The following is a 21,697-nucleotide window of genomic DNA, read 5'->3' as shown; positions in this document are numbered from 1 at the left end:
CTATTCTCTCTCCCTTCCCTCCCCACCCCCATTCGCTCAATCCCCTCTATTCTCTGTCACCCCAACCATCTCCCTTCTCCCCCCCCCCCATTCGCTCAATCCCCTCTCCTCTCTCTCTCTCCCCCCTCTCTTCTCTCCCCCCCCCCCATTCTCTCTGTCCTGCACAGACGTACACAGCCACTGACATACAGACACACACACAGACAGACCAACAAAGACACTGACCACACACAGACACCCACACAGTCTCTGCTGGCCTGCACAGACACACACACACACCGCCACTGATACACACTCCCCCCCCCCCACACACACACACACTCTCCCCCCCAAACACACACACTCTCCCCCCCCAAACACACACTCTCTCCCCCCCACACACACTCTCTCCCCCCCCCACACACACACACACACACTCTCCCCCCAAACACACACACTCTCCCCCCCAAACACACACTCTCTCCCCCCCACACACACTCTCTCCCCCCCACACACACTCTCCCCCCCCACATACACTCCCCCAACCCCCACATACACACCCCACCCCCCCCCCCACACATACACACACTCCCCCCCACATGCACACACTCCCCCCCACATACACACACTCCCCCCCCACATACACACACTCCCCCCCCACATACACACACTCCCCCCCCACATACACATACTCCCCCCCCCACATACACACACTCACCCCCCACATGCACACACTCCCCCCCACATACACAGACACTCACCCCCTATACACACACACTCCCCCCCCCCATACACACACACTCCCCCCCCATACACACACACACACCCCATACACACACACTCCCTCCCCCCCCACACACACTCCCCCCCACACACACACTCCCCCTCACACATACACACACTCCCCCCCCCCCCCCACATACACACACCCCCCCACACACACACAAAGTGGAGAACAGCGACGGACGGATGGATGGGGGGGGGCGGGGGACAGAAGAAAGGCCTGCTTTTTTGAGCCTCGCGATCGCGCACCACCACTGCCCGCCCCCACGCCCATCTTCCGCAACATGCGGACCGGGGGCAAAGGGAGCGCCACGGGTGCAAGGGGGGGGCGCAGAAAGGGGGGTGAGCGGCAAGGGGGGGTGAGCGGCAAGGGGGGTCAGCGGCAATGGGAGTCAGCGCCAAAGGGGGGTTAGTGGCAAGGGGGGTCAGCAGCAAGGGGGGAGAGCGCCTCTACCCCAGGTCCCTGTGGCTGCCTGCCCGGCGGGGGACATCGCGCAGCAGGCAGAGGAGCGGGAAGGCAGAGACACACTCACCGTGTGCTCTGCACAAAGCGGAAGCCCCGCCCCCGGCTTCCTCTCTGCCTGCAGCCAATCCCCTGCATCCCAGCTGGCATTCTAAGTCCCGCCTCCTTCATTCAAACCCATGCGGCCCTTCATCCAATCACCTGGCAGCATTCACTCACACGGAGAATACTTACCAGCTGCCGCATCCTCTTCACCACCGCCGTAACCGGGACACATTGGGTGGGCCGCACAGATACTCGTTGTGGGCCGCATGCGGCCCGTGGGCTGCGAGTTTGACATGCTTGCCTTACATGCAACTTTCCCAGTGCAGACTGAGTCCACTTACAGGAGTGTCTCTTTCAGGATACAGTGGAGACAATCTGTGCTTTAATCCCTTTAACGTCCATATGTACCACGAATCCCCCGTGTACTTCCTTAATCTCTTGGAATTTCGTGATTCCCAGAATCACCCGAACTCCACGAACCCCCAGAGAAGGAGAGTGAACAATTGTGTAAGGGGATCACAAATTTATTAAAAACGGCTTCAACAAGCCTACCAAACAGGCTAGGACAAGCCTGCAACGCAAGAACAAGTTAAAATACTACTCACATGTACTCACATGAATACATGCGATTCAAAACGACACGAGGATGCCGTCCGCAGCTTGTGTTTAAACTTCTGTGACTGCTCCGGCTGAGATAAGCTCTCTCACTGCTTCACTCCTCCGGTTTGGTGTGTCTGAGTCTCCTTCCCCTGCTCGGCTACGTTCCGGTTTGTAACCGACAGGTCAGACAGACTCCTCACCACTGCAGTCACAGCAAGTGCACTGCTGACAGGAATCCTAGCTCCTCCCACCCTAACGCGTTTCGTGACGTAGGGACGCCACTTTCTCAAAGGAAATTAATTCAGTAATGCCCGGAATTGTAACCAATCGGAGAGCAGGGATTTCAATAATGCCCGGAATTTTACTGTTTTAGCAAATAATATGCAATATGCAGTCTTCCTCCCAAAGTCTGATGACCATAGTAGGGGAAAATAGTAAGATTACTCACAGTATGATGCCGCCCATTTCCCGTGTGTGCCTCACACTGACAACGTAGTACAGAGGATCCAATGGAGTAGAAAAAGCGCAGCACAGCAGCAAAAAATGTAGGGCTACAATACGAGGACTAAATATAAAAACAGCTTTAATCAATCAGGTGACATGGCATGGGTGAGTTAAGTAACTCTAACACGTTTCGGCGCTTTGTCAAAGAGTATATTATTACTCTATTGAAGCTAGAAGTTTATATAACTTTCACTTCCAACCGGAAGTGACGTGACGCCGGGTGGCGCGGCGTATGCGGTACCAGCAAGATTGGAGTCGACAAGCAACCATCTATCAACATGACCACAGTGACAACCTGCGGATGGAGGATCAAATCATCATATTATTCCCAACATTTAAAAAAATGAATTAAAATTATATAAGTTGACTATAGTCTATGGCAAAGAAATTAAAAAAAAATAATAGAACCTACGATGGAACCAAATAAAAATGTCTACAGCCTAATTTAATCTTTATATAAATACTCTAGATGACAAGTAGAATAAATCACTGCGATATTTAAACAACATACTGTATATAGTAAGATGAAGCGAGTGGTTCAACTCTCCCAATGAGAAAAACATATCTGAGGATCAAAATAGCATACTTATGCTCACGTTTAGATAAAACTCTCTTATATGGTACAGTATGGCATGTTAAAGTCTGGCACGCCCCATACCAGAGAGCGTAAAGTGTGTGTATATATTATATACAGTATGAACAAAGTCAGTTATTTGTAACATTCATTTATCTATTTAATAATTTCGCTGAATAAACCTTTTATTTCCCCATTTAGGAGTACAGAACTATCCCCATCATAGAATACACAGAAACCAAACATACACGGCATACATGCAACATTGATGCACCTAATATCTCATTGTAATGCATTGGTCCAAAGAGCTATTTAATCCTCAAATTAGAATGGTAATATGATATCTTTGTGAAGAATGCAATTATATTGCGCAACACACGGTTGTAATATGTACAAGATAGATTTTATATGCTTGGAAAAATCTATAGTCTGGGGACAAAAACATAGATTCACTGTAGATATCAAAAATCTAGAGGTAGTATACTGTAACAGTTGGAGAGAAGTCAATAGTAAATAATGGTGATAGTATTAATATTACAAATAATGTTATTTTAGACGAGGAAGTGTTTGTTTCCAGTCGGTATTCATACCCATGGGTACAAGTGACCCAAGGGTATAAATCCAGTATATTTCTCTACAGTTGAGTGCTGCTTCTCTATTGCCCCCCCTAGTGTTTGTCTGAATGTGCACCAAGGCACTAAATGTAAAAGTACTAATGGAGCCCAAAGGGCAGTTGGAAAAATGTCTTGAGACTGGATATCTATCGTCTCTATTCCTGATCGATCTTAGATGCTCCGTTATTCTGATCTTTAATGGCCTGATTGGCAGAACAATGTAATGGCTACCACATGCACATCTTAATGTCATCCTACCTCTCCCATCGTACTTTTAGTGTCTCTTCTGCTAACACCTCCTCCTCCTCTATTGATCTCTCTGTGGGGGTACCCCAGGGCTCTGTCCTGGGACCTCTTCTCTTTTCTCTGTACACACTCTCTCTAGGTGACCTAATAACATATTTTGGGTTTAATTATCACCTCTATGCCGACGACACACAAATATACTTTTCAACACCTGACCTTACACCTGCTGTACAAACCACTGCCCCACACTGACTGCCCCACACATCTGGAATGCCCTTCCCCTCAGTACCCGACTAGCACCCTCTCTATCCACCTTTAAGACCCACCTTAAGACACACTTGCTTAAAGAAGCATATGAATAGCACTGTGGATATTCTGAACACAGGATACATAAAGATTGGCCCCCTGCAGACGCACTTACCAGAACTCCCTCCTACTGTCTCTGTACGTTCTACCTACCTACCAATTAGACTGTAAGCTCCTCGGGGCAGGGACTCCTCTTCCGAAATGTTACTTTTATGTCTAAAGCACTTATTCCCATGATCTGTTATTTATATTATCTGTTATTTATTTGATTACCACATGTATTACTACTGTGAAGCGCTATGTACACTAATGGCGCTATATAAATAAAGACATACAATACAATACAATCTTAACACATAGACAACATAATTTGTATTGAATGTCATACATTTTTGCAATTTGTGTCTATACTTTTGTATATTTACATTTTGCAGATTTAATCGGAGTAGCGTATTTGCATGTGTTACATTTACCGCATTTGTAAAAGCCTTTCTGAAATGTTTTATTAGCATTAATGCCAGCGTTAGATTTGAAAAGGCTGGGAGAGAGATGATATCCAATTGTCTTAGCTTTCCTGAATACAAATCTAGAATTGAAAACAAGAAGCAAAGAAAGTGTTCCCAGCACTCAATAGAAAAATGCGTAAAAATGACAATAAATAGTATGCACATTTTTTTAATTTACTATCAAAAATAAATACAAATATGGCAAACAATATGCAATGGACAATGATACTATTCTAGTCTATATAGTCAAACCACAAATGCTATCCAGATAACATACTGCCTGTAATAGGCAAAAAAGGAAGGAAGTGAGGTAAGGGAAAACAAGGAGGGGGAGGGGGATAAAACAGGGAAATAAGGGGGGCAACATAAAGTTTCGGGGGTCCTAGCCCCTTCTTCTGGCCCATTCCCAGAGACCAAAATGATCCTGGTACTTCCCTTACCCCGATAGAGCAAGAACTCCCTGAAAAAACAAATGACAAATGATTGATCATAAGAATTATTATGACATATGTTGAAAAATATATATGTAATAACATGATACAGAAATCCCATTGAGGGATATATATTCTTAACCACAAGGCTGTGTGTTTTGCGTTGTTATCATATATATAAAACATACGCTCTAAAGCATTTATATAAAGATTAAATTAGGTTGTGTATGTATGTGTGTGTGTGTGTGTATGTATATGTGTATATGTATATACATTTACTGTGGCTAGGTACATATACCTGGCTGTGCTCAAAGCTGTGACCATGCAGCAAGCTTAAGCCTATAGGGAACCATGTTAAAAATGGTTATTGAGGCAAAAAGTGACACTGTGTGCTCATTTGCATGTCATTTCCCAGAATCCCTTGCTGCAGTGGAAGTGCTGTATGCTGGGTGATAATGGGGAAAGGCGGGGTTGCAGACCTGCCTAAGACATGCAGATGAGCATACAGCTATATTTGCATATTTGCTTTCCTGTGGAGGGTTTTTGTCACTTTTTTTACTCACCATAACTTAACTCAGTATTATGGTTTGGCCTATCCCATAAGCCTCTCTTGCATTCCCAGTAAAATCAACCCCACACTGATGAGACCCACCAAGGTCGAAACAGCTGTCTGTGGGTGGTTTTCTGGGTATGCACCTTAACCCTGGCTGTGCTCAAAGCTGTGACCATGCAGCAAGCTTAAGCCTATAGGGAACCATGTTAAAAATGGTTATTGAGGCAAAAAGTGACACTGTGTGCTCATTTGCATGTCATTTCCCAGAATCCCTTGCTGCAGTGGAAGTGCTGTATGCTGGGTGATAATGGGGAAAGGTGGGGTTGCAGACCTGCCTAAGACATGCAGATGAGCATACAGCTATATTTGCATATATATATATATATATATATATATTTTAAAAAAATTGTTCCATCGTAGGTTCTATTATTGTTTCTATTAGTGTTTTTAATTTCTTTGCTATAGACTATACTCAACTTATATAATTTGTATTCATATTTTTTTTAAATGTTGTGAATAACATGATTAGATCCTCCATCCGGAGGGTCACTGTGGTCATGTTGATGGATGGTTGCTTGTCGACTCCAATCTTGCTGGTACCGCATACGCCGCTCCACCCGGCGTCACGTCACTTCCGGTTGGGAGTGAAAGTTATATAAACTTCTAGCTTCAATAGAGTAATATACTCTGACAAAGCGCTGAAATGCGTTAGGAGTTACTTACCTCGCCCATGCCATGTTGTCACCTGATTGATTAGAGCTGTTTTTATATTTGTCCTTGTATTGTAGCCCTACATTTTTTTTGCTGTTGTACTGCGCTTTTTCTACTCCATTGGATCCTCTGCCAGGTATTTTATATATGAATGACAAAGTGCCGTATTTACTAAGTACCTATCAGCCCATTTAAGTGAATCGGCTGTAAGGTGTCTGACAGAGGACTGTTTAGTAAATATGAGCCATATTGTTTTGTCGGCCAGTCATATTTAATTTTCAACCTAAGAAGACGTAACTCTTTTGCTGTCAGAGGGCGCATTGCATTGTTGCAGGACACTTTGGATATCGAAAGGGTTAAGAACAATCTCCTATTTTGAAGAACTAGGATCCCAGATGAAGTCCTAGTTCCAGGACAAAACTAGTAGGGAGAGGGTCTAAGACAAACTTTCAGCATCCCTATCCAACATCACATGCCAGCAGAACCCCCTGCTCATTACTGGACACTATATCCAAATTTCGGCCAAAATCTCGGCGTTGTGACGTCAGCGGGCTAGTCTCGTGAGACCAGAGGATCAACCAGGAAGTCACGGAGAAGGGCTGCAGGCAGAGGAGAACCAGCACGGCGCTTCTTGGCGTTCCACGTGAAGGATCCATACAGCAACTCCAGGCAGCAGGACGGAGAGTATTATAATATCCTACATGCTTGTTTACATCTGCTACTTTGTAAGTAGCGATCTACTTTTGCGCATATATTTTAATTAAACGTACTTCACTATATTTTGTTTCTCTTCATTTCATTTCAGAATCATTGGCAAACCATACCCCCATTCTACTTATGCTCAAATTTATTATACAGTTAACAGTCATTTGCGCCGTTGTTTCCCCCCTTTCCCCATATATATGCTATTGTGTGTAGCTGAACATTAGGCTGCAACTGTTAATATTTTGGATGTAAATTATATCTTTTTGCGCACTTAGTATTCTATAGTATATATATATATATATATATATATATATATATATATATATATATATATATATATATATATATATATATATATATATATAATTTTTTTTTTTTTTTTTTTTTAAATACAGGCAGTCCTCAGTTATCTAACGGAATCCGTTCTGGAAGTAGTGTTGGATAGTGAAACCATTGTAAAGTGAGTCCCATGTTAATCAGTGGTTGTGAGCGTTGGATGACGCATTCCGGCGTCGAAAAACAGCCCATAGTTACATTGTAAAAGCTTTGGATATGCCATTCGTTGTAAAGTGAAACGTTGGATAATGAGGACTGCCTGTACCAATATTAAGCTATGTTATGCTCCTTAGTTTAAGAGTTGCTCCTCTCATCATTATCCATGACTACATTTCGTATTACTGTACACTTGATTTTATCCAACACGCAGGAAGAATATCTGCACATTTTTAATTATTTTTGTTCTCCCTTTTTTGCACTTGGGTCCGTGTGAGTCCACAAGCACAGCAAACGTTCTGAGTTGTATTTATTAAATGTTTTCATTTTATGAATCGCCTGTAACTTCCAAAAGTCAATTTAAAAAAGAATTATTTTTTTAAAAATATATATGCATATCAATATATTTACTTCACATATACTTACTGGGTGAGTTTGTTCCTGCACATGATAGTGTGTGTTGGGTATTAGAAAATTGTTCTGGTCACACAGAAGCAGCACGTGGGAAAAGGTGAAACCTTTGTCAGTTTTAGGTGTTTATCAGATTGGGAATGTCCCTGTGCGTTTAAGATCAGAATATAGAATGGAAATCCGTTTTCTTTTTAATGTATCCAAAAATGGCCCTCCATCTCTAAATCTGTAATTTTCAACCGGGGTCACCAGGGGGAGAGAGCTGGGACAACTCTCCCAGCTGCCCAGGCCCGGAAGAACCCCACGCAGCAGTGACCTGGCAGCTCCCTCGCTCAGCAGCAGCCGCCGGGTCACTGCATTCCTTCTCCCAGCCCCTGTCTGCGCTGGAAGTCGCGTTCAACTTCCGGCTGACACGAGGAGGGAGCTGCGGACCGGCGCAGGCCCAATGGGGAGGGGGGGGTATGTGGTGCAAGGGGGCAACAGAGAGGGGACGGGTGTATGGGGGGAGGAGGATAATAAGGGGGCAAGAGAGGGAGTGTGTAAGGGGAGAAGAGAGGTAGAAGGGGGGGGGGGGTGAGAAGAGTGTGCGCATAACAAAAATCACCGGCGATTTTCGCTTTGCGGCGGGTCCTTAGAACGAAACCCGCCGCATGACTGGGGCCCTGCTGTAGTTCATAATCTGCTTGCTCGGTTGGAAAAACATTTACGATAGAACAAACTTGTAAACCTTTTTCTAAATGAATCATTTTGATGTTTTGATTGCATATGCAGTGAATGCTGTATGGTTTTTTTTTTTCTCTTCTTCTTCTTGCTTGCTGTTTTAGGAATGAGAGGAAGAGAAAATACAGCCTTGCTTGTTACGAAGTCATAGTCAATAGTATTTTTGGCAGTAAATGCACAAAAACAGTGATATTTGATATTTAACACCTATTTTATGTGGTTTGGGAGTTAATAAAAGTAGATGCAATACTGGCTCTCCGAAGAGGACAGCTCTGTTATTTATACAAGTTATGGCCTCAAGCTTGGTTGGAAGAGTGATTTTGCGGTTATGGCAACCATGGATATGCTCATAATTTCCATAGAGAAAGTGGGAGAGAAATGTAAATCCTAAGCAAGTAAAAGTGTGCCTTTTTCTCTACAATGTTCTTCTCTTATGGAAGTTTTCACTTCGTGTACACCTTTTACTTTTGAGTTGTTCTCGCCCAAACGCATTCAGCACTACATGCTTTCAGTGGTTCCCAATTTCAGTCCTCAAGGACACATAACGTCCTGTTTGAGCACGGATGGTTCAGTGACAATGACTTGGAAACTATTTGCACCACCTGCGCTTAAGAGGATACCATCAACACCTGGGCTGTTAGTGGGTCCTTGAGGAGTGGAGTTGGGAATCGCATCTACTATTTCTCCAAGTAGCTTTCCAAAGTGGCCAGATTATAAAACCAAATAAGATAGAATGGCCACAGGAGAATTGCAATATAATATTATTATAGATTTATTTAGAGGGATCCAATTCTTACACTTCAACAGTGTGCAAACGTATATACCATTTATATAAAGTTTTATCTTGGATGAAAAATTAGTATTGTCAAATTTGCATGAGCAACTCCAGTGGAATAAGGCAAATAATTCAATAGCCGCTCCAAGACCCAGCACAGGTTGGATTTGACCCGTGAGCCATAGGTTGACGAGCACTGACTTATAATGTACTATCAGAGTTCAAAAATTAAACGTACAAGTGCTGATGTACTGCTTTGTATTGTTTGGCATTGTGTAAGTAACGGTCTTTAAAAGTAAATGTTTTATCTGCATTTTGTTGGGTTTTGTCATGTTTTCTCATTTAACATACTCTATATTCAAAAGTTTAATAAACTTAGACGAAAAGCACAACTACAAATATTTAAAGAGCACCTGATTATTGTCGTGCCATGTACAGTAGGTGTAATTGCATTCAGTGCTTTTTTCCCTCCGTGCTGCACTTTTTTTTTGTACTAGGGGGATCTCTGAAGCTGAACATAAATTTTCAGTTCCGGGGACCCCCTGCTGCCCGTGATGCATACCTCCAGAAGAGGTGCTGGTTCTGGTGTGACCAATATGCTGGTTAAAACCTGCATGAAGAACCCTGGGGCATTTTCCAAGCTATGCATCTCTAGAAGCAGGGGGTCGCAGGGCCTGAAATTAACACAGTTAAATGCTGGAGAACCCCCCTCCCCCCAGCTAATCAGCTTGGAGCACATTTTGTTTTTATTTTTTTTCCTCTATTCTATGAAATGCTCCCTTAAAGTGTGCACACAATACAACATACTGTCAATACAAGCTCCACTGGAAATACATTAAGAAAATATTTCTGCCTTGCAGATCTCTAATGCATTGAATAACAGATTGAAGACGTGAAAAAAAGCCTGTGTTCACCTGTTTGCCATCTGCTGATTCCTGGCTCCTTTTTTATTTTTCTCCTGGTAAGTAAAATTATGTTTCAAAAAAAAAAAAAAAAAACTAATTTGAAAAAAGAAAAAGTATGCCTGTTTTCTCCTCTCACTTTTTACAATTAAATTATTCCCTTTTATAAAATATTATAGTCTTCCGGCCTAGTATAGCGATCGTGTGGGCAGATTTCTAGGTTCCCCAGGACGTGGAGAACACTCGCTTTCCTAACGCGTCAATGCCATCTCTCCGCTAGAAAACTATCATGTTTAGCATGGCGTGATACTTAAAGAGTGCCGGTCTTTATGATGTGCAGGATACATCTTGGGGCACTTTAAAGGCTAAAGGGGCAGTCCCTCCTAAGACCAACGTGTACTTCTGGAAGTGACGTGACCTGTTAGTGTTACATTTTTGTGTTTTGATGCTTTTTCTTATAACTAATATAGGGGTATGGATTACCTTGCTCAGCCACGTTATAATAGTTGTTTGTTCTTGTATAGCGCTGCTAGTTTTACTTAGCGCTTTACAGAGACATTTTGCAGACACAGTCCCTGCCCTGTTGAGTTTACAATCTGTTTTTGGTGCCTGAGGCACAGGGAGATAAAGTGACTTGCCCAAAGTCACACGGAGCCAACACCAGGAATTAAACCAGGTTCCCCTGCTTCAATCTCTGTGCCAGTCAGTGTCTTTACTTACTGAGCGCTGCTTCTCACTTTGATAGTGAGTGTGGGAGGGTGGTGCCTGGGATAGGTGTATGGTACAGATGGTACCATACAGTCGCTGGAAAATGGCACAGACCGTATATAACACAATGCTGTCACAGTAAACACCATCTTTTGTAAGGTGTGTGCCGCTATAGGGATCTTCTCATCCTGTCCCTGCACAGATAACAATCCTTTTTCTTAGAACTGTGACAAAATTATTTCAAATATTTTGTAAACTTGGCAGGATAAGACTTGGGAGGGGTTTGATTTTTCTCTGGCTAGTCTATTTTCCCCTATGCCAGGTGATGTTGCAGCTTCCTGTTGGCCCACAGTATTTTGCAGCCATTTGGAATTCTTTAAAAGTATCTGAAATACAGACAACTTAATGGCAAGTATCTCTAGAACCAGGAGAGAGTCGGGAATCTGGAGTGCAGCCCAGCTCCGGAGAACCTCCAGGTTTCAATACAGTAAAATAAAGTGCGTGTGTGTGTGTATAAAATAGATTTCCTCCTTTCAATTGCAGATAGAAGTGTGCTGCTTCACAAATGTCACTAGTACTGCCTTTGAAATTAAAATATATGTTCTTGAATGGTCACCCCATCTCTGCCTGGGGGGAATGTCTTGCATTTTTCTATATATTGTTATTTGTTTGTTTTCTGCTATGAAAAGAAGCGGTCCCTTCAAAGTTACCATTGTTGTAGTCCACAACCTATTTAATGGAGCGTACAATGTGTTATTTGCTTTGTGGGAAGAATTTAAAGACACATGCTTCGGTTTTTTATTTAATTTCCCTGCACCGTGTCACCCACTAATTGAAGAAGCCTACAATATGCTTAAATTCATTTTTGACACTTGTTCAAGTCAACTACAGATGCAGCGGCCGTTACTTTAAGGCATCACGGCGCCATTTTCGTGTGCGCTGATGTACTCCACGCGGCCAATCGCCCCAGGCACACGTGTTTATCGCGGTTACTTTGTTTGAATTTTATGGCTTGTGTGCAATTAAATGCAATGAAAGGAATTAATTGTAATGTGCTCAGTACTGTACTACTGTGTCAATTTCAGGTGTTTAAAAGCCACAACAGTAAAATGCCATATTCTGCACTTGCGTCTTAAGGCGGTACGGTTGGAAGTAATTCCGCGCCATGACATGGGTATTCCGAGGTATACACCGCGTGATTTGTTAAAATAATGGCCTCTGCATTTGTATGTATATAATGTGAAATTTAGATTTTTTTTTTTCCTGTGCAGGAAGTAAAACAAAGAATTAAGCATCCAAGAAATTATACCAAATGAATGTACTATAATGCACCATGCAATACTTGGCTTATTTCGCATACTCGGTACTCTGGCTTCTTTATAGAACACATAAGTAATGATAATGAGTGAGACAATAGAAAATAATTGGAATTGTCAAGTGTAATGTATAAACTGACATGGCTCTGGTTCAGAGGAGGCATTATTTATGGTTTACTAGCTTCCATCTCTATTCTTCATTGCTATACTGTAGCTCATTGGCAATTTATTTTGCTTCCCTCCCCCTTCCTGTACCATAGATACCCCTGTATGTAGCCGTCTATTACAATCGAAATTGGGGAGGAAAATGCGTAAATAGAAGAAATGTATGTTTTAGTAGCTAAAGTACAAGCAGTAGTAAGGTTTCTAAAGTAAGATGTACTGTATGTGTTAAAAGCAAAGAACATCAATATAGAAGTAGGGCAATTTCTCCAAACAGAAACACAAGCATTGTAATACTATATTTATTATAATTGTGTTTCTTTTGTGTCTTGTTAACATCTAAATCAAGGTATGCATGCCTTTTTAGTCCTCACTAATTTTACCAATCTATTCTTCTCTTTTAATTGTATGTGCCAACCTATTCCGCGGAGTGGTACAACATGGGCATGGGCAGGAGGACAATAACCTTGTATGACTAGTACATATATGTTGTGACAAACAGAGACACTATTGATGTATTAAATGGTTTTTACCAGGAAGTAATACATTGAGAGTTACCTCTAGTTTTCAAGTATGTCCTGGCCACAGTTATGATGACAATACAGGATTATTCATTATATTTAAAGACATTCCATGATCAGTTGAAGATAATATATTGTATCGGTGTATGTAATAGTTACCAATCAGATTAACATGTGAGATAGCTTTCATTTTGAAAGACCTTAGACTGGTGGCAGGTTTAAGAGTCTCGGGTACATTGTTCCAGTTGTGGGGTGCACAGTAAGTGAAGGAGCTGCCGGATACTTTGCTGAACCTTGGAATTTTGAACAGTCTTTCTGAGTCAGATCTCAGATGATACGTGCTGCATGTGGTAACGGTGAGGAGCTTGTTCAGTAGACTGGTAGCTTGCCCAGAAAGTATATGAAGGCAAGACAGGAAAGATGAATTTTGCGCCTAGACTCAAGTGATGACCAATCTAGTTCTTTGAGTATTTTGCAGTGATTTGTGTTGTAGTTGCATTGGAGGACAAAACGGCATATTGAATTGTAAAGGGAATCAAGTTTGCCAAGGTGGGTTTGGGGTGCCGTGCCATATACTGTGTCCCTATAGTCTATAATTGGCATTAGCATTTGCTGTGCAATGCGCCTACTGACCAGCAGATTTATGGAGGATTTGTTCTTGTAAAGTACACCTAGTTTGGCATAGGTTTTGGATGTCAGGGTATCAATGCACAATGCAAATGTTAAATGGCAATCAAACCATATGCCCAGATATTTAAAACTGGTGACAGGGGTTATGACAGGGGTTGCTTCTGTTCTGTAGCTCCGCCAGTGGTTGCTTTCAAAATTTAACCTTGTTCCCAAATACCATTGTAGTCCGTGTCTAAACAGATTTTTTAGAAATCGCTTTTTTGAGTCTCGAAACATCAGATTAAAGTATGTGTTCAAGGTCAGAGAGGCTAGGGCTGTGTGCATAGAAGATTGTGTCATCTGTATACATGTGCGTTGAAGCTGACTTACAAGTTGTAGATAGATCATTGATGACGACTGAAAAGAGTAGGGGCCCCAGAACAGAGCCTTGCTAGACACCGCAGGTGATATCCAATGGGGCGGTGCCTGCCCCAAGGAGCTTGCCATCTAGAAGGAAGGGAGTGAGGACACCAAGGAATAGTGTGTGTGTGTGTGTGTGTGTGTGTGTGTGTGTGTGTGTGTGTGTGTGTGTTTCTTAGCAAGAGTTTGGCCATCGACATCAGGACTCTGAACATGCAGTTCCAGGGTGAAAATTAAAGAAAGGAGTCAGTAGAGTGTTGGATTGGCTCCTTTTAAAAAGGTGTTTTAAAGGACTGCAGTCTAATGATGTGGTAGAGAATCCCAAAGTTGGGGTGCCGCACGGGAACAATCTTGGAAGTAGGAGTGAAGTAGGAAGTAATAAGGGAGGTGGAGAGACCTGGATCAAGTACAGAATGTAGACTGTGTAAAAGAATACTTGGAAATGATGTCAGAGTTGTAGAGAAGTGCAATGTTATGTACTGTATAGACTTGTAGGTGAGCACAAGTGTTTTCAATTTGTTTGGAGAGGAGACAGACGGTAGAGGAGTAGACCAACTAGAAGCAGGTTGCAGTTGTCCAGTAGGGCTATAATGAGTGTGTGAGTAAGAATTTTGGGTGGATTGACCCCTGAGAATGGGACATATGTTAGCAATATTGCAGAGGTGGAAACATGAATTTTTTTTTTTTTTGGTGAGGTACTGAATGTGCGTGTTGGAGAAGGTGTAAAGAATGACACTTTGGCATCTAGCGTGGAGTATTGGGATTATGGGGGAAGTTCTCTTTTGTAAGTAAGAAATTCAGTATAGGTGTAAAGCTAGGAGGGAAAATCTATAAATTTATTTTTTTTACATGTTTTAAGATGGTGTTTTGGAAAACTGAGGAGATGGCCTCATGGATGTAGATTAGTCGCTCTTTTAAAGTTATCCTACTTATCAGTAGTGTGAGTGAGTTAGAAGGCTCTGGGGGCACAGAATAGCCAGAGATGATTTGGCCTGACACTGGGAGCCAAATCCACCATTTCAAATCTCACTCAATATCATATGTTGACCACGTAAAAAAAAAAAATTTAAGTCTAAATCCAGTGCACCCTGGTTAGCAAGCTTCAACATTTTAAAACATTATTTTTAACCCGTAATTTGAGAAAAAGGAGAACTGTTTAATAGTGTTCCAAATGTAGGCAGTAATGCTAAAAAAACAAAACATTCAACACCTGTAATATGTTTCCAACGAAACCGTGATCAAGGCTCTGTTATCAACAAGTTTTTAAAAAAAAAAGTCACAACCACATCCATTTGTAACACTCCCAGCAAAAAAAATGTTTTACTTTGTCTTTAAACATGCTTCAGCTGTCCTTGTTCAAAGCGGGGATAGTGTGTTCCAACTGAAATGTGGTAAACAGGATAATCCCAAAATAAAGTTCCTGTGACTCAGTGAGCATAATGGGCATAATGCTACGTTATTATGTTTGTGGAGGGCTTCGGTTATGAACACTATAACGGTGTATGCACTGTGCAGAAGAGTTTCTACTGGAATTGAAGATATTAAGGGAAGTCATGCGTGGACTGGTCACAGTTGTTTCAAAGATTTCCCGGTATGGTTACCCCAATAACAACCATGCCCAATTCTGTTGTATCATAAAACCATCACTAATACTGTTCTTGGATCCTCTAGAGGCTGTCTGTACAGTACTTCTAAAAATGTGAAGCCCGTGAATTCAAATCCTAAAACTGTAAGTGAAATGCTTGTATTTGTTGTGACATGATTATAAATCCCAAGCAGCCATGATTATGGGCTAGTCACTTTTTCATTTCCAAACTTTAATTGCAGTTTAATGTAGGACAAAACTGAAATAAAGACAGTTTATGTTAAACATTTTTGTACCTATTAAACATATTGTCATATGGGACTACATCTCTTAAGCTTCTGAATGCCACTTTAGAAAATACTTAGTAATACCCTGCAGATCTATTTATTGGGTAATAGGCTGCGAGTCGTGGTTTTTTAATTTATTTATTTTTAAATCCATATTTCTCAAAAGTAAATCTGGCAGGCTTACCCTTTGGCAATATGGAATTGTGTACTGGATGCCTGCAGAACATCAACATTTTCCTGTGTTGCATTGCTTTACGCTGATTTATCTTTGGTGTATCTGGAGATTATGCAAGATGCAGCCTGTATTTTGATGAAGAGCATCAGCCTTGCTCATACTTAACCCTGTATTATTGTGTCATTGCCATAAAGTAAGAACCTTCTTACATTGTTTTATCAGAGATAAAAGCAACCTAGTTTCATAATAAAAAAACAGCAAAGTGAGTAATACAATGCCTGCTCTCTGATTTGGCGAGGTGCCAAGGATTCTGGATATTTCTGACTATTATAGGCTAAATACGAGGGCATCATTGAAATGCTGCCTCCAGTTTGGTAAAAATTTCTGGCATTAATAGCCAGTAATGCACTCAGACTTAAGTTTGTTCGAATGGACTTTCCACTACTCGAGTAGTGAAGTGTGCGGTTGTGCGTCTCCGGGCTAAGCGGCGATGAGCAAGCTGAAGGTGGGTGGCCTCTGGAGGTATATTGGTCTCCACAGCAGTAGAGGAACGTTGCATAATGCAAAAAATTGTCTATTTTGTACATCCCTATCTGTGTTTGTTAAAGGACAATCCATAATGCATGTCTACTCCTTATGTTGTATAATAATAATAAATGGTTTATTGCACCACCTAACCCCTGCGATCAGGCTATAATTTGACATGATAGGGTTCTATGTTAATGTAGCGGGTGACACATGGAGATGGGGATAGACAGTTGGAGTGACAGGGGGCTGTTGGTACAAGCCTACATTTTTAAAGCTTCCCATGAATGAGCTCCATATCAGAACCAATGCCAATACCATCCTAGCCCCTGTTACTAGTTTCAAATATTTGGGCATACGTTTTGACTCCCATTTACCATTTGGGATGCACATTGATGCCCTGACATCCAAAACCTATGCCAAACTATGTGTACTTTATAAGAACAAATCCTCACTAAGTCAGCTGGTCAGAAAGTGTATCGCACAGCAGATGCTAATGCCAATTATCGATATTAAGTAACCCCCACAAATGGATGAATCTTATTTGTTGGTAGTTACATCTCAAAAAGAGATATTCTGAGTAGTATCACAGAGATGAGTCCTACCTACACCATTACCCAACTTTTACAAGGAAATGTGCTTGGCTCTATGAATGGCATTTATATGCCATGCCTTCTTGTGTAGTTAAAAGCAGAAAATAATGCATTTACGTGCAGCAGATTGTCAAATCCGAGCTGTTGCATTGGTAGCTGGTAGAACAGTCGGCCACAATCTTTATTTATTTATTTTATCTCAATCCCTTTCAATCATTCCAGTAACACATCCCCTTCTACCCATTTCCCTCTCCCAGAAGAAAAAGAAAACAGTCACTTGTCTGGATGCCAAATACTGTATGTGAAATGAGTTCACTTAGTTAATGCAGTCAGTTACCATGGAAACACACTAGTTGGAAATCCCTCAGGGCTAGTTTCAAGGAAATTTTAACTCTATGTATGATTTTAGGGGGGGGGGACTTTGATGTTCTTTTGCACACAAGCATAGAGGACTATTTTTTTAATTGCCTTTTTTATTTCCATCTTAAAGTGAGTGTGTTTAATATGTGGATGCATTTACCTGATTATCCTACTCTGACAGCATGTTTGGTGTCTTAGTTGGCAATGGATCCCTACTGTGTGTGGAAAGCGAAGACCTTTCTAGATGTGGATCATCACAAAGAAACCCCAGCTAGAGTATGGTGGGCAGACTTTTTATAACATTGTTGTCCTTTTGGTCAAAATGAGACCACTGCATACCTAACTTTTCCATATTTCTGAAGCCGTAATTACCAGTTGACATACTTGGCTCAGAAGTTAGAGGTGAGATTCAATTGATGGCTCAATTAGAAAGAAGCATCATTTTCTGGAAATAATTCTACAATTCTGGCACAGTTAAAGCTGTACTTTGATCTCCTGCTGTAGGTAACTGATGCTTTCTCCCATCACCTGTACTCCTAACAGAATAGTCCAGATATGGACATCTTTGTTATCCCATGGCTGTGACCGTAAGAAAGTTCCCAATATTTCTCGGCCTATGCATACATGTATGTAAATTTGCTACTTTTATAGCGCACTTCCTTGATTTCAAAGCCATTTTATTATTTCCTTACATGTTGTACTCCTTTGTACAGGAAGCTGAAATTTTATTTTCCAATGTTCTCATGTAGTTGAATTGAAAAGTGATGTCCCTTCATTTGTCTGAGTGCATACATTTCCACACTACATTTCAATATATTACTTATGATCTGATGAAATAAACAAATATTTATAACGGCTACAAAACTTGGACTCCTACTGATGATATTTCCTGTTTTGGTAAATACTGTAGCCCTTGAATAAGAAGAATGTTTAACCAGCAGGTTAGTCTATCCCAGGCCGTAATTCTCAAACACTGTTGAAGTAATAAACGTTATACAAGATTCATGAATATATCCATGTAAACAGAAAATAAAATAAGCATATTCTGACTGTTTGGAAGTTAACTGCCTTAACGTGTTTTTTTTTTTCTGTTTGTCTTGTTCTTTAAATAATTATTGGAGCCTGTCCATTATGCAACTCATTTTACCTATCTAATTTAAAATCTAATTAGAGAATTGGTTTAAAAGTAGTTCCCAGTGCGCAGTTCTTGTTCCTCACCTCCGCAGCCACTTTCACCCCCACGATTAAGTTGGGGGAATTCTCTAATCAATTGGTTTTCCAGAGAAGCAAAATAAGAAAGGGAAATGTAAGAAATAAGTTGTATATAATGCAATATAGCAACTTGCACGTACTGTGTGTATATATAAGGAGTGGCTCAGTGAGTAAAGACACTGACTGGCACTGAGTTTGAAGCAGGGGAGCTTGTTGTTGGCTCTTTGTGACCTTGGGCAAGTCACTTTATCTTCCTGTTCCTCAGGCACTAAAAACATAGATTGTAAGCTTCACGGGGCAGGGACTGTGCCTGCAAAATGTCTCTGTAAAGCTAGCACCTCTATACAAGAACATGCTGCTGCTAATATTATTATTGTTCAAATTATAGTGTTATAAAAGCCTGTTGGGATCTTGGGGACATCCACACACTGGTAACCACTTCCAGATTTCTCTTTTACACATATACATATATACATATACACAAACACACACATTTATACACACACACACATTTATACACACACACACACACACACACACACACACACACGTATAGTATATATTTTTAATTGCAGGGTTATAAGAGCCTTCACGGATCATGGGGACATCCACACACTGGTAACCACTTCCAGGTTTCTCCTCTGTGTACCACGCTGTTCTATACCTCTGCACGACTCTCCTCATCAACCTGTTTCGCTACTCGCTTTAGGTCTGAAGTCATAGGTGATGTCATTGCACATTGACATCTGCCATTTGAACATATAAGAGAGGAGAATCGTGCAGAGGTATAGAACAGCGTGGAACACAGAGGAGAAACCTGGAAGTGGTTACCAGTGTGTGGATGTCCCCATGATCCGTGAAGGCTCTTATAACCCTGCAATTAAAAATATATACTATACGTGTGTGTGTGTGTGTGTGTGTGTGTGTGTGTGTGTGTGTGTGTGTTTGTATAAATGTGTGTGTGTGTATAAATGTGTGTGTGTGTATAAATGTGTGTGTTTGTGTATATGTATATGTGTATATATATATATATATGTATATGTGTGTGTATATATATATATATATATATATATATATATATATATATATATATATATATACAAAGGTAGTAGCGCCAGAGTATGACTAATATAGAACCTCAATGGTGACTAAAGTGATAAAGCTAAATTGTGTGAATATACTACGCGTAACTAGATCTAAATATATATCAACATAGACAAAAATATATAACACAATAAACTTAACAAAATAAACAATGTGTAAGTGCAACAGTGTAAAAAGAAAAGTAAAGAGTCCAACCAGTCCTTGAAATTAGTCCATGAATAAGATAAATGATTGAAGCTGATATGGGGGTCTCCGGCTGCTCTCACATTGGATGGACCACATCCAAGGGTGTCTAGAAACGAGAAAAGAGAGAGAGCGCACGCCCCATAGCATACAACTGTGTATTTAATATTAAAAGGGAAGGGAGGAGGGGGGGAAGAAACGGACTCACAAGAGTAAAATGACAATAAAGCAATTTGTGATAATATCACCACCATCCGGTCTCTGTGCTGCAAAGGTCCGCAAATATAGGCTCCCTCAGGGCTGCGTGAAGAAGTCGTAGCTCACCGGAGGTGTAGTTTGCCGACTCGAAATCAGTCCATGAGGTCCCAGAAATCACTTCTCCACCTTGAATGGCCGCAGTATGAATCTCGCGCTTGATGCGGCCTCGTGCGCAACGTCGTAATGACGTAATTGCGCAATCGGAGTCCCTGACGCGTTTCGTCACCAGAGGGCGACTTTCTCAAAGGGCAGATGGAGGTCCAGCAACAAACAGACAGCACACCAGGGGTATATTCAAAGTAGTATGTATTGCACAGCCCCGAGGAAGGTCTCTCTCTGCAGACCGAAACGTTGGCTGAGGTGCCTGTATGTTTCTACAATACATACTACTTCTTCACGCAGCCCTGAGGGAGCCTATATTTGCGGACCTTTGCAGCACAGAGACCGGATTGTGATGATATTATCACAAATTGCTTTATTGTCATTTTACTCTTGTGAGTGCGTTTCTTTCCCCCCCCCCCTCCTCCCTTCCCTTTTAATATTAAATACACAGTTTTATGCTATGGGGCGTGCGCTCTCTCTCTTTTCTCATATATATATATATATATATGAGAAAAGAGAGAGAGCGCACGCCCCATAGCATAAAACTGTGTATATATATATATATATATATATATATATATTATTATTATTATTATTATTATTATTATTTTTTTGTGGGAGAAAAGAAAGGCCCCGCATCCACGAGATAAATAAATGTAACTAAATACCGACTCTGTCTACATCAATATACAGTGATAAGTCGGTGGTGCTATATGGGCAAGTAAATACAGTACAGTAAGAGAAGGAAAAGCCCCAACCAGAAGCACTCTAGTCTACATATAAAGTACAAATTCACATAATCTTTATTAAATGGTTGTCACAGAACAGAAGTTAAAAAAAGCACAGAAATTATTTAAAATAAGGCATGGATCCCATGTACTTAACAAAACTTGACAAAAAAATCCTCCAGCAGTTAAATCCCTATGGGAGCAAAACCAATATCAAAATTGACAAGAATAACACTCTAAAGTGCCTGACAAAGGTTGACAGAGTAATACAGACAATGAGCCAAACTATGGTGGCTATGGCTAGGTGGTCAAATCACATAGTAACAACACACTCTTATTCCCATAAGTCTCTTGGATATGTCTAAAGTGACACAGTGTGTAAATTGTATGATAGAGACACACAATGTAAAGCCAAGAAAAGCACACCTTGTCAGGCACACTTCAAAATCATGGAGGAGACAAGGAGCAACCGCTCAGAGCATAATTACGTGTCCCTGAGGGGGACAAACCAGGGGGTCCTGCCTACTGC

At 41.3% G+C, this 21,697-nt stretch overlaps 1 protein-coding gene across 5 annotated transcripts in view; it reads left to right on the top strand.

Moving 5' to 3' along the window:
- FAM110B (family with sequence similarity 110 member B) overlaps nucleotides 1–21,697 on the top strand; it is a 144,030-nt gene that overhangs the window by 84,153 nt on the left and 38,180 nt on the right. For 4 of the 5 annotated variants that reach the window (XR_012798302.1, XM_075584111.1, XM_075584118.1 and 1 more), the window contains one exon: nucleotides 10,279–10,379. The exons of the other annotated variant lie outside the window; for it this stretch is intronic. The gene's annotated coding sequence lies outside the window, so the exon portion shown is untranslated. The remainder of the gene's footprint in view (nucleotides 1–10,278; nucleotides 10,380–21,697) is intronic. 5 annotated transcript variants of the gene reach the window in all.

The sequence above is a fragment of the Ascaphus truei genome, chromosome 2, assembly GCF_040206685.1.
Source record: "Ascaphus truei isolate aAscTru1 chromosome 2, aAscTru1.hap1, whole genome shotgun sequence".
NCBI classification, from domain to species: domain Eukaryota; kingdom Metazoa; phylum Chordata; class Amphibia; order Anura; family Ascaphidae; genus Ascaphus; species Ascaphus truei.
The sequence above is the reverse complement of the archived record's forward strand: the minus strand, read 5'-3'. Positions and strand labels throughout refer to the sequence as shown.